The sequence below is a fragment of the Tupaia chinensis genome, unplaced genomic scaffold (assembly GCF_000334495.1).
Source record: "Tupaia chinensis unplaced genomic scaffold, TupChi_1.0 Scaffold143675_1, whole genome shotgun sequence".
NCBI classification, from domain to species: domain Eukaryota; kingdom Metazoa; phylum Chordata; class Mammalia; order Scandentia; family Tupaiidae; genus Tupaia; species Tupaia belangeri.
The window spans coordinates 33,337-42,603 of NW_006203523.1; the positions used below are offsets into that span (position 1 = coordinate 33,337).

At 41.4% G+C, this 9,267-nt stretch overlaps 1 pseudogene; it reads right to left on the reverse strand.

The window, feature by feature from the left end:
- Window positions 1–3,425: 3,425 nt before the first annotated feature.
- The window catches only part of LOC102482641 (MICOS complex subunit MIC27 pseudogene), an 8,981-nt pseudogene continuing 3,139 nt past the window's right edge, over window positions 3,426–9,267 (reverse strand).

Consider the following 9,267-nt stretch of genomic DNA (forward strand, 5'->3'; position numbering starts at 1 on the left):
AAGAAGAAGAGATCAAATAACCTGAGAAAGGCACAAGTAAGTCAGAAAAGCTGTTAATTAAAAAGAGAGAGAGAGAGAGAAAAGAAGGTAGAGAGCAGAGCAAGAGGGAGACACTTGTGTACCTGGTAGGCACTAGGCTCTTCTGGGGAACCCTGTCTGGGGGAGTATTTTGCAGCCCTGAAGCTGAACTCAGAGCCCCAACCCAGAGAGAGGTGGAGGACTCTGGAGGCTTTCTATCTTGACTGGAACTGAGGTCTGCAGGAGAGCTTTTGGTCATAGTAATTTCCAATTACATTTCTAAGATCTCACAACTTTTGTAAATAATGTAGCTTCCAGGAAGTATTCTGATATTTATAATTTGAATTCCACTTTTACATAAGTTTTGATTCTTTTTAGTCCAGGATAAACCTACGTGGGAAATACTGTGTCCTGGCTTTGGCTCTGAGATCCACTTGGCTAATTTAGCCAATGATCTTTCTCTAACTAAGCCTGAAAAAAAATCCGAAAAACTCCTCATGCATTTTTTAATCTAATCTTTCTCCTTCCACCACAGTAATAGCCACTTGGTGCTAGTTTCTGTCTGACACAGCCAGACAACTGAATCCAGGTCAGTTAATTATTGGATCTATTCAATCCTGGACCCAGTCTAGTTCCTGTTGCAACTCCAAACCTAGTTTGGAACAAAATTTGTGCAAATAAGCTCAGAGTGCTCTAAACCCACGTCCATGGAGCTCAAATCCATGGAGAGAGAAATTTCCCACAATCTCTACTTGCCATGAAAGAGCAACAGACAACATAGGGTCCAGAAGATACCTCATTTTTTAACTTGGTGCTCCTTTGGGTCACTGTAAGTGCTACTTCAGATCTTGCTTCTGACACCAAAACTGTCAAAAAAAAAAATTTAGGAACCAGCAGTTAGCATAATGGCTACATCTCTCAACTCCCATGTAGTTGACTGCGGTTCGAGTCCTGGACCCCCGGTGGATTAAACCCATGCCGGGAGCATGTGCGTCCATGCCCAAGATTCCTAGAGGAGAATGGAGGAGAAGGGATTGCGTGGGGGCCATTCCCCCCCGGGGAAAAACTTTAGCAAATTTAATTTAGTGGAGATTAATTGAGCAAAAATAAACATGATTTGAATAGTGGACCCCAAAATAGCTACTAAGAGTATTCCAGGTAGCCTTATGGCTAAAGATACTTATGTTACACAATGGGGAATTGATGTAGAAAGACAGAAATGAGAGAACAAGGTAGAGAAACACTTGGATTAGTTACATCTTCAAGTTCATCTGTATTAACACAGTTTAAAAAGCGGGATACCTGTGATTGAAACTTAGCCATTATGATTGACTGTAACTTAGCAACAACTAAAAATAAAGCAGCCTGTTAAATGAGGTCACTGTTTACTACAGAGGCCAAATCAGGAGTTTGGATGCTTTTATGACGTATCTTAATAGCATCTACAGCCAAAAAGGAGTGAGGAAAATGATCCCCTTTGGATAGCACAACTAGCTTTATGTGTGACAACTATGGCACCTTGACTTTAGATAAATGGTAAGAACTTATCAAAGATGATCTTAACTTAAAATTTCCCAGGTAGAAGCTTTGATATTCTTAAATTAGTCTTTCTACATGCTAAATTTTTAAAAATTGGGATCTTGTAATAAGGAATGAGAACCAGAGGCTGGAAGATGGTGTGATGGTGGGGGCACAGGACTCCCATATGGCCATCTTCAGTTCGAGTCCCAGACCTGGCAGTTTGATTTCTCATTCTCTCTCTCTCATCAAGTTTAAAAAATAATAATAAAAACAAGCAAGATTTTAAAAAAGAAATGAGAATGAGATTCCTATTTTAAGTTGTATTTAAATTCATTTAAAGAAAATAATAAATTCAAATAATTACAAAAAGTTAACAAAAATAAATATTTGAGACTATCTTCAAGAAAAATAACAGAAGCTGTTTCTTTTTATTTTATTTTATTTTATTTTTTGGAGAGGTTTTTTGCTATAGGGTGTGTGCTCTCGCCGGAAGACAGAGAGAGACAGAGAGACAGAAAGTGAGAAATCACCCCCCAGGGAGGATGGCCACGCCACAATCCCTTTTCCTCCATTCTCCTCTTGGGAACTTGGACACGCACGCACACACGCTCGACATGAGTTAAGCTGCCGGGTCCGGGACTCAAACTGCAATCGACTGCATGAGAGTCCAGCGACATAGCCATTACACTAACTGCTGGTCCCACAGAAGCTGTTTCTAAAGTTAAGAAGATGTTAGAGGGGTCAGCAGGTGGCATGGTGTTTGGGATACTGGACTTCCACATGGTCAAATATGGTTTGAGTCTTACTCCTAGGGGTTTACTTTCTCACTTTTCCTCTATGTCTCTTGAGTGCATGTGCTCTATAGCATAACAAAAATAATAATAATAAATAAAATTAAAATAAGTCATTGTTTTAATGAAACAAAGAAGACACCCAAAACTCCTCCTGTCTGTTATGCAGGAAATGCAGCGATGCAGGGGTGATCAGGCCAAGCACCCACAATGGAACACAGGTTCTTTTCTCATGCTCATGAAAAATTAGAGACATTGACACAAAGGGGAGAAAGCAGAGATTTTATTAAAGGAGAGTGAAGGAAAAACAAGCTTCCAAGAAAAGAAGGGTCCTGGAAAATGGGCTGCTAAGGGGAAAATAGGTGGAAAGTTTCTATCTGGATTAGGAGAGGCATTGTCTGGGCTTGTTGTCTTGTGCTTGTGCTCCCTTCATGGAGGTGGGGGTGTGGGGACATGATGAATGGGTCCAGTTATTCTCCTAATTTTGGAGTGGGTATGTGTTATAGATACTGTTTGATAACTGCTTGTATACAGGAAGTGTTTCTATTCCACCTTTGTAATTTGCCTGTGGGGAAATGTTGCTAGCCAGACTGCAATGGTTTTGCAGATGTTTTGCAACTCTTCCAGTCTGCAACATTCTTGACACAGAATATATATATTCTGTAACTTCTGCCTGCAAGTCAGTGCTCAGACTTGAGAGTATCCACTCTGCTGGGACTTCCAGTGGTATAAACCTGAGTTTTTCTACTCTCTGAGTGATACTTGGTTTCTGCACCATATTTGGTTCCTTGACCGGGAAACCAACCATACTGGACCCTTGAGCCACTGGTATGGTAGGAAATGCCTGCAAAGACAAAGGGACTCCAGAAACAAATGAGGGAATGCCACCTGGTCTTTTCTCAGGTCCATCCAGTCAACTCACAGGCCAAAATCTCCAGATAATGTAAAGTCCTGGGATTCAGCAACCCAGATAGATCCACTCCATTTGAGTGGGGAAGCCTTATCACCTCCTTATCACCTCCTATGGTCTTCCATAAGAACCACCAGTACTGGGTACAGGTCGCTGCATGGGTCCTTTTGCTGGGGGCTGCCAGCTCAGGTTGCTGTGTGGATCCCCTTCCCATGGTCCACCAGCTCAGGTTGCTACATGGATTCCCTGCTGGGGCCACAAGTTGGGGACTCTCCCAAAGGAGGAGGACGCTGTTATAAACTCTGGAGTGACTGTGTGAATGTGTGTTGTGTGTTAGTTTTTGTGACCCCACAGTCTTTGGATTACAGAATCTGAGTGAATCCGTACCTGTATTTACATTGCAGGGAGGAATACATTGGGAGGGGCATTTCTCTGCATGTCTAAGGGACCCCCATGCCCTTGAGCTCTTGGCTGATTTGCTTCTGTCCCAATCTGTGAGTTCAAGGCTTGTCCCTTCTGTCTCCAGAGAAGGAAATTGGCACCAACTAGATCCCCTCTTGTTCTGGTCATGAAAAACTGATCATGATACCACTGGAGAATGTGATGTCAAAGTAATCCCAGGAAATTGGCTCTTACAATCCTAACATGTTAAAAGGATGTGCTCTTTCAGGTAAAGGCTTACATTTTCCATTGTCTGTGGAGAAACTGATTGGTTTTATGACTGAATTTAAGCTGATTAGTTTTCTGACTGGCAATCTAATAATTTAACTGGATAAAAATATCCATTTTCTGTGGGAAAACTAATTGCCTTTCTGAACTACTAAGCCAAACCAAAGGTAAGAAAATGTTTGACAGGAATTCCATGCTAGGTTGCCTATACCAAAATGGTCACTTCCTGGCCCACTGCTTAAGACCAAAAGTAAATTGTTAAAATCTTTATAAAAGGTTGTAAACCAAACTTTAAGCATAGACCCATGGAGAGCATTGTCACCTGATTTTTCCTGAGACTTTCTAATAGCTCTCATCATTAATTTAATATCCTTTGATTGTTAGGCTTGTAGATTTTATAGAAATCAAAGACATTGGGTTGATCTCTGATTTGGGAAATATGTAAATAAGCTTGTGTTTGTACATGTTCATAAGCTACTGATATATGCTAAAATTTAAGGTTGCTAAAATTAAAAATCATGATCAATATAAATATGTATAATTCTGTTAACGCATACCAGTTTACAAGCTTGATAGCTCCCCAGAAAATATTGAATTCCCTATGATGAGAAGAAAAGATAAGCATGGGTAGTTAGTAAAAACCTCTTTTCAGTAGTAAAAATCCTCTTACGACCCAACTGCATTCCAGGCCAAAGTGCTAGCTTTCTTTGGCATGCTTGCTTAAGATACTAGAATTGGCTTTGTATGGGCCATTGTATCCAGAAGAGAAACACTGGGGAACTCTTGTCCAGGAACTTGGTAGGGTGGGAATCTCAAGACATGGGGTGGAATGAATTAAGTCTAGAGCTCCTAGCTGCCTTCTCCCTTACTGCCTTCTTGCACTCCCTCTGTTTTATTCTCCAGCCAGATTTTTTTTGTGTGTAAAACCTCCAAATAGGGCTCTGCCCTTCTGATTGAGGCACAGACTAGAATACACAAGGCTCCTTACTCCTAGGTTCCTGAGAGACCATAGTCAAAATGAAGGTGGGAAGCCAATCAATGACATTTATGGTAGACACTGGTTCCCAAGCCACCAGGGCTTTCTGTCAATTCCGGACATACATTTGCCACAAATTCAATGAATATTCCTGCTCTTTTTGGCAAAGGTTGACTTGCAGTTTATGCCTCATCACTGTCTCAACCTGTAGTAGAGCATATCATTATCTATTTAGTATGGACAACCATATTGATGAGTCTGACATGAAACAACTGGAATTGCCCCATCTACAATGTGCCTGGGCTCAAGATGAACACAATGAAGAGGGAGTCTCATGATTATAACTGGTTATTAAAATTCTACTGTGTCATTTCAGGAACGGAACTATATGTCACTGGTTCTAGGAGCCAGACTGTCAAGAGCAACCATTAAGGTGTTTGAATGCAACAATAATCCTCATGAAAGGAATATATAGCATGGAGGGATCTGTTCACCCTCTTGAAGTGATTGTCCTCCAGACGAAGAACAAGGTGTACTTGTATCTGCATGAGGCTCACAACATTGGGGCACTAGGCCTTATAAACAGGCTGAGGTGTGGTAGGCTATTTTGGCCTGGATTTGAGGATGTGGATGCTATGATGAGAACATTTACAAAAAACTTTGGTACTTTTGGAGGATACATTGGAGGAAAGGAGCTGATACTCCATAGGAAATTGAACTGATAACCATGGATCACTTTCATTCTGGTTGAAATAGCCAACATAACTCTGGGAAATAGCAGAGCCCTGATTATGGTGGTAATAGTGCAGAAAATAGTTTATCTTTTCTTCTGAGGTGGGAAATACCCATCTGCCAAATCTACAGGTGAAATTACTGACAGTCTTGGTGGAGGATAGCGAAGAATTATGCCCTAATTGTCATTGACTTGAAATCTGATGTCACTCAAGTGAGGTAGAGGTTATACTCAGTGCAAATGGAAACCCAAGGAGACATTGACCACCTCAAAAAAGTTGGAATTCTGGTTGGATGTCAATCTCCCTGGAACACTCCACTGCTACTCATTAGGAAATCTTAGAGGAGATAACCAACCAGCACAAGATCTCTGTGCCATGAACAATGCTGCTGTAACCCTCCACTGTGTAGTGTCAAACTCCTATATAATCCCTGAGGCTCCTTCCACAACAAGCCAGTTGCTTCACATGCTTGGACCTCAAAGATGACTTCTTCTGTCTTCAATTTACTTCCAAGAGCCCCTGTTTGCCTTTAAATGGAAAGAAAGTTCCCCATGCTGTTGTGACTCTGATGAACAGTACGTGCTACAGAAGGTTGACTGGGTCAAGGACTAGCTCAGTACCAAAGATTATAATGCAAGCACCCACCCATGTGGCTAGAGACAGTGTGCACACTGAACACAGCCACCCTATTGCCTTCCAAGCCTAGATTGCCTGATCATGACTGCAAAGACGTCATCAATGAGGTCTATTCAAGTAGACTGGACCTTTGAGACAAGCCTTTCTTGGACCAGATTTGACACTTCATGGATGGCAGCAGTTATGTATAGTATGGACAATGGAGAGCCAGATATGTGGTGATCGCAGAGGCTAGTCAGCTCTGTGGGCTGAACTGTGGGCACTTATCCAGGCCGTAAAATATGCCATCAGTTTGAATAAGGAAGAAAACCTCCAGTTATGCAAGCAACTGAGTCCTGTTATTGCCAGAGCTTCCCCATAAAAAAGAATAAAATCAATGAGCAACAGAAGGAGGAACAAAGACATAGAGACAGTTGGTGGTAGGTGCCAAATGGGTGACTCCCACGTACTTTGGATATGTCAGTAGCAGACGTATAACCTGTACCAGGAACAATACACATCAGAAGCCAAACCAACCCACTGGAATCGAGAACAATGCCCATCAGAACCCAAAACGGCCCTCTGGAGTCCAGGCTATAGGAACCTTTATGAGTGGAATTTACTGAGGTCAAGTCATGCTGAAACTGCCAATATCTCTTGGTACTAGTTTTTACCTATTCAGGCTGGGTGGAGGCATTCCCCACTAGAGCAGAAAAGGCCCATGAGTTAGCCAATGCATTAGACTAGCAGATTATCCCTCGATATGGGCTGCCACTGAGTATAGTATCAGATAATAGGCCTGATTTTGTCTCCAAAATTACCCAGACCGTGGCTACTTCTCCAGGTCCACTGACCCTTACTTGGTTGGACTGATTACTCTTAGCACTTCTCTGGTTCTGCTACAGTCCTAGACAATCTGGCTACTCTCCTTTTGAAATTTTGTTTGCACACCCTCCTACTGTCATTTCTAAAAGGAGATTGTCGACAGATTCAAGAGATAGACCTGTCCCGCTATCTACGAGTCTTTGGGTGTGGCCTTCAACATATAGTGTGACAAACTATGGAAAGGGCTTCACTCCCCCTTGGAGACTGGGTACACTCCACCAACCCAGGGATATGGTGTGGCTAAAAGGCTGGATGGAACCCCTTCAGCCAATTTTGATGGGGCTTCACATGGTTCTGGCCACTCCTACTGCTCCATGGACCCATCACACTAGAGTCAAGGCAGCTGCCTCTATGGACCCACCAAGACCCTGGTCTGCAAAAATAGACTAGACGAAGCACCTCCTGAGGACGCTTTAGAAATGAGGAGTCTATGGCCCTGCTCTAGTCACTCCAGAGGCTACTAGTCAATGCATGGCAGAAGCCTGAGGAATCTGCAGACCTGCTTCAGTCATTCTGGAGGCTGACTGATATATGCACAGTAGAAAAATCAAGGATATACCTGTTCAAGACAACACATGAACCGTTCTGAACCCTTCCATAAGTTGCAACAATCCCTTTGGTAGGCTTGGCCGATACCGCCTTAGTGACTATGAGGCCATACTATAATGCCCTAAGGAAAACTAAGGGCATCAAAACAGGAGTATTATGGACCCTGTTTGCTAACTCCTTCCAAACAAGAAGTGTTTCTAAGCACTTACAAGGTTTACCTTTGTAAATTACCTGTGGGGAAATGTTACAAGCTGGATTGCAACTGTTTTGAGGCTCTTTTGTGACTCTTACAGTCTATAATATCCCTGACCGAGATAATTTAACACCTGTAACTTCTGCAAGTTAGAACCCAGACTTGAAAGTATGAACTCTGCTGGGATTGCCAGCATTATAAACCCAAGTTCCTCTACTTTACAAAGTGTTGCTCGTTTTCTTGGCGATCTGTTTTCTGAAATATATAAATTTCAGGAGATTCTTTGTCTAGAAACTTTAGGCCATCAAAAATATTCTTTTATGTTTTTCCCAGAATGTGGTGGGGCTTGGATAAAAGCCTTTGTTTTAGGTTTAGGTCATGCTGCCTAGGTCAATCACTGAGCCACTGCTGCAAGCCACCTCTTCTGAGCAAGCAGTCAAGCTGCGCTGTCTCCATATTAAAACGTAGCTATTTTGTGATTCCATTTTGGGCTTGTACCCTAACTATATTCTTAGGGTCCCTGTCTCTTACCTCATCTGGACAATTTTTGTCTTCTTTCTTTTCCTACTTTCTCTCTTAAAAGAAAGAACTGGAAATAAATTTGGGAAAGATACATATTGCTGTATCAGTCAGCATATAATTGTCAATAGAAAGAACCAACTCTGTAAAAATAATAATTAATGTGGTTTATTTCTAAGCAGAATATGAATGACCTAGGCCTGGAAAGGAGGCAATGTGTTTTTCTCAGGGTGACCAGGTACAGGAATTCTTTTTATTTGATTTTGGGAGCGAGAGTTTAGAATTTAGTGAAGAATTTTTCCATTGGTCAGGTCAAAAAATGTAGGACATGTGGAAGCGGGGGTAGGGGGTTTGTAGGTTATAGGTGGGCTTATGGTTTTTAGGTTGTTGATTGGGAAAGAAAGGTTGCTGAGGTCAGAAAAGAATGTACTTTTACATAGATAAGGAGGCTTAATATATGTCACAAAGATACTATGCCAGGGGCAGGAGGTAGGAAGAATCTTGTTACCAATGGGTCAAAATGATCTGTTAATATTTATGGGCATAACCCAGGCCCTCTGGAAAGGATTTTGGAAAATAGCTGTTAAATTAGATTTTTTTTTTTTGCTGTAAAATATGTATATTTTATTCCAGCTCTGAGAAATCAAAAAAAAAGGGAGGGAAACACATCTTTCCACACATCAATCTAATTTAACTGACATAAATTCAGAAAAGCTAGAACAGACATAACTGTATATATGTGTGTATAAATGCATGCCATATACATACATATACATAGGGATTATCAGATTTTAGTCTCATTCGTATTTACATCTTCATTTATTCTGTTTTGATTTTTAGTCAATACCTTTAAAAGTCAAATGCATTCTAATACTTCTACCTGTGTC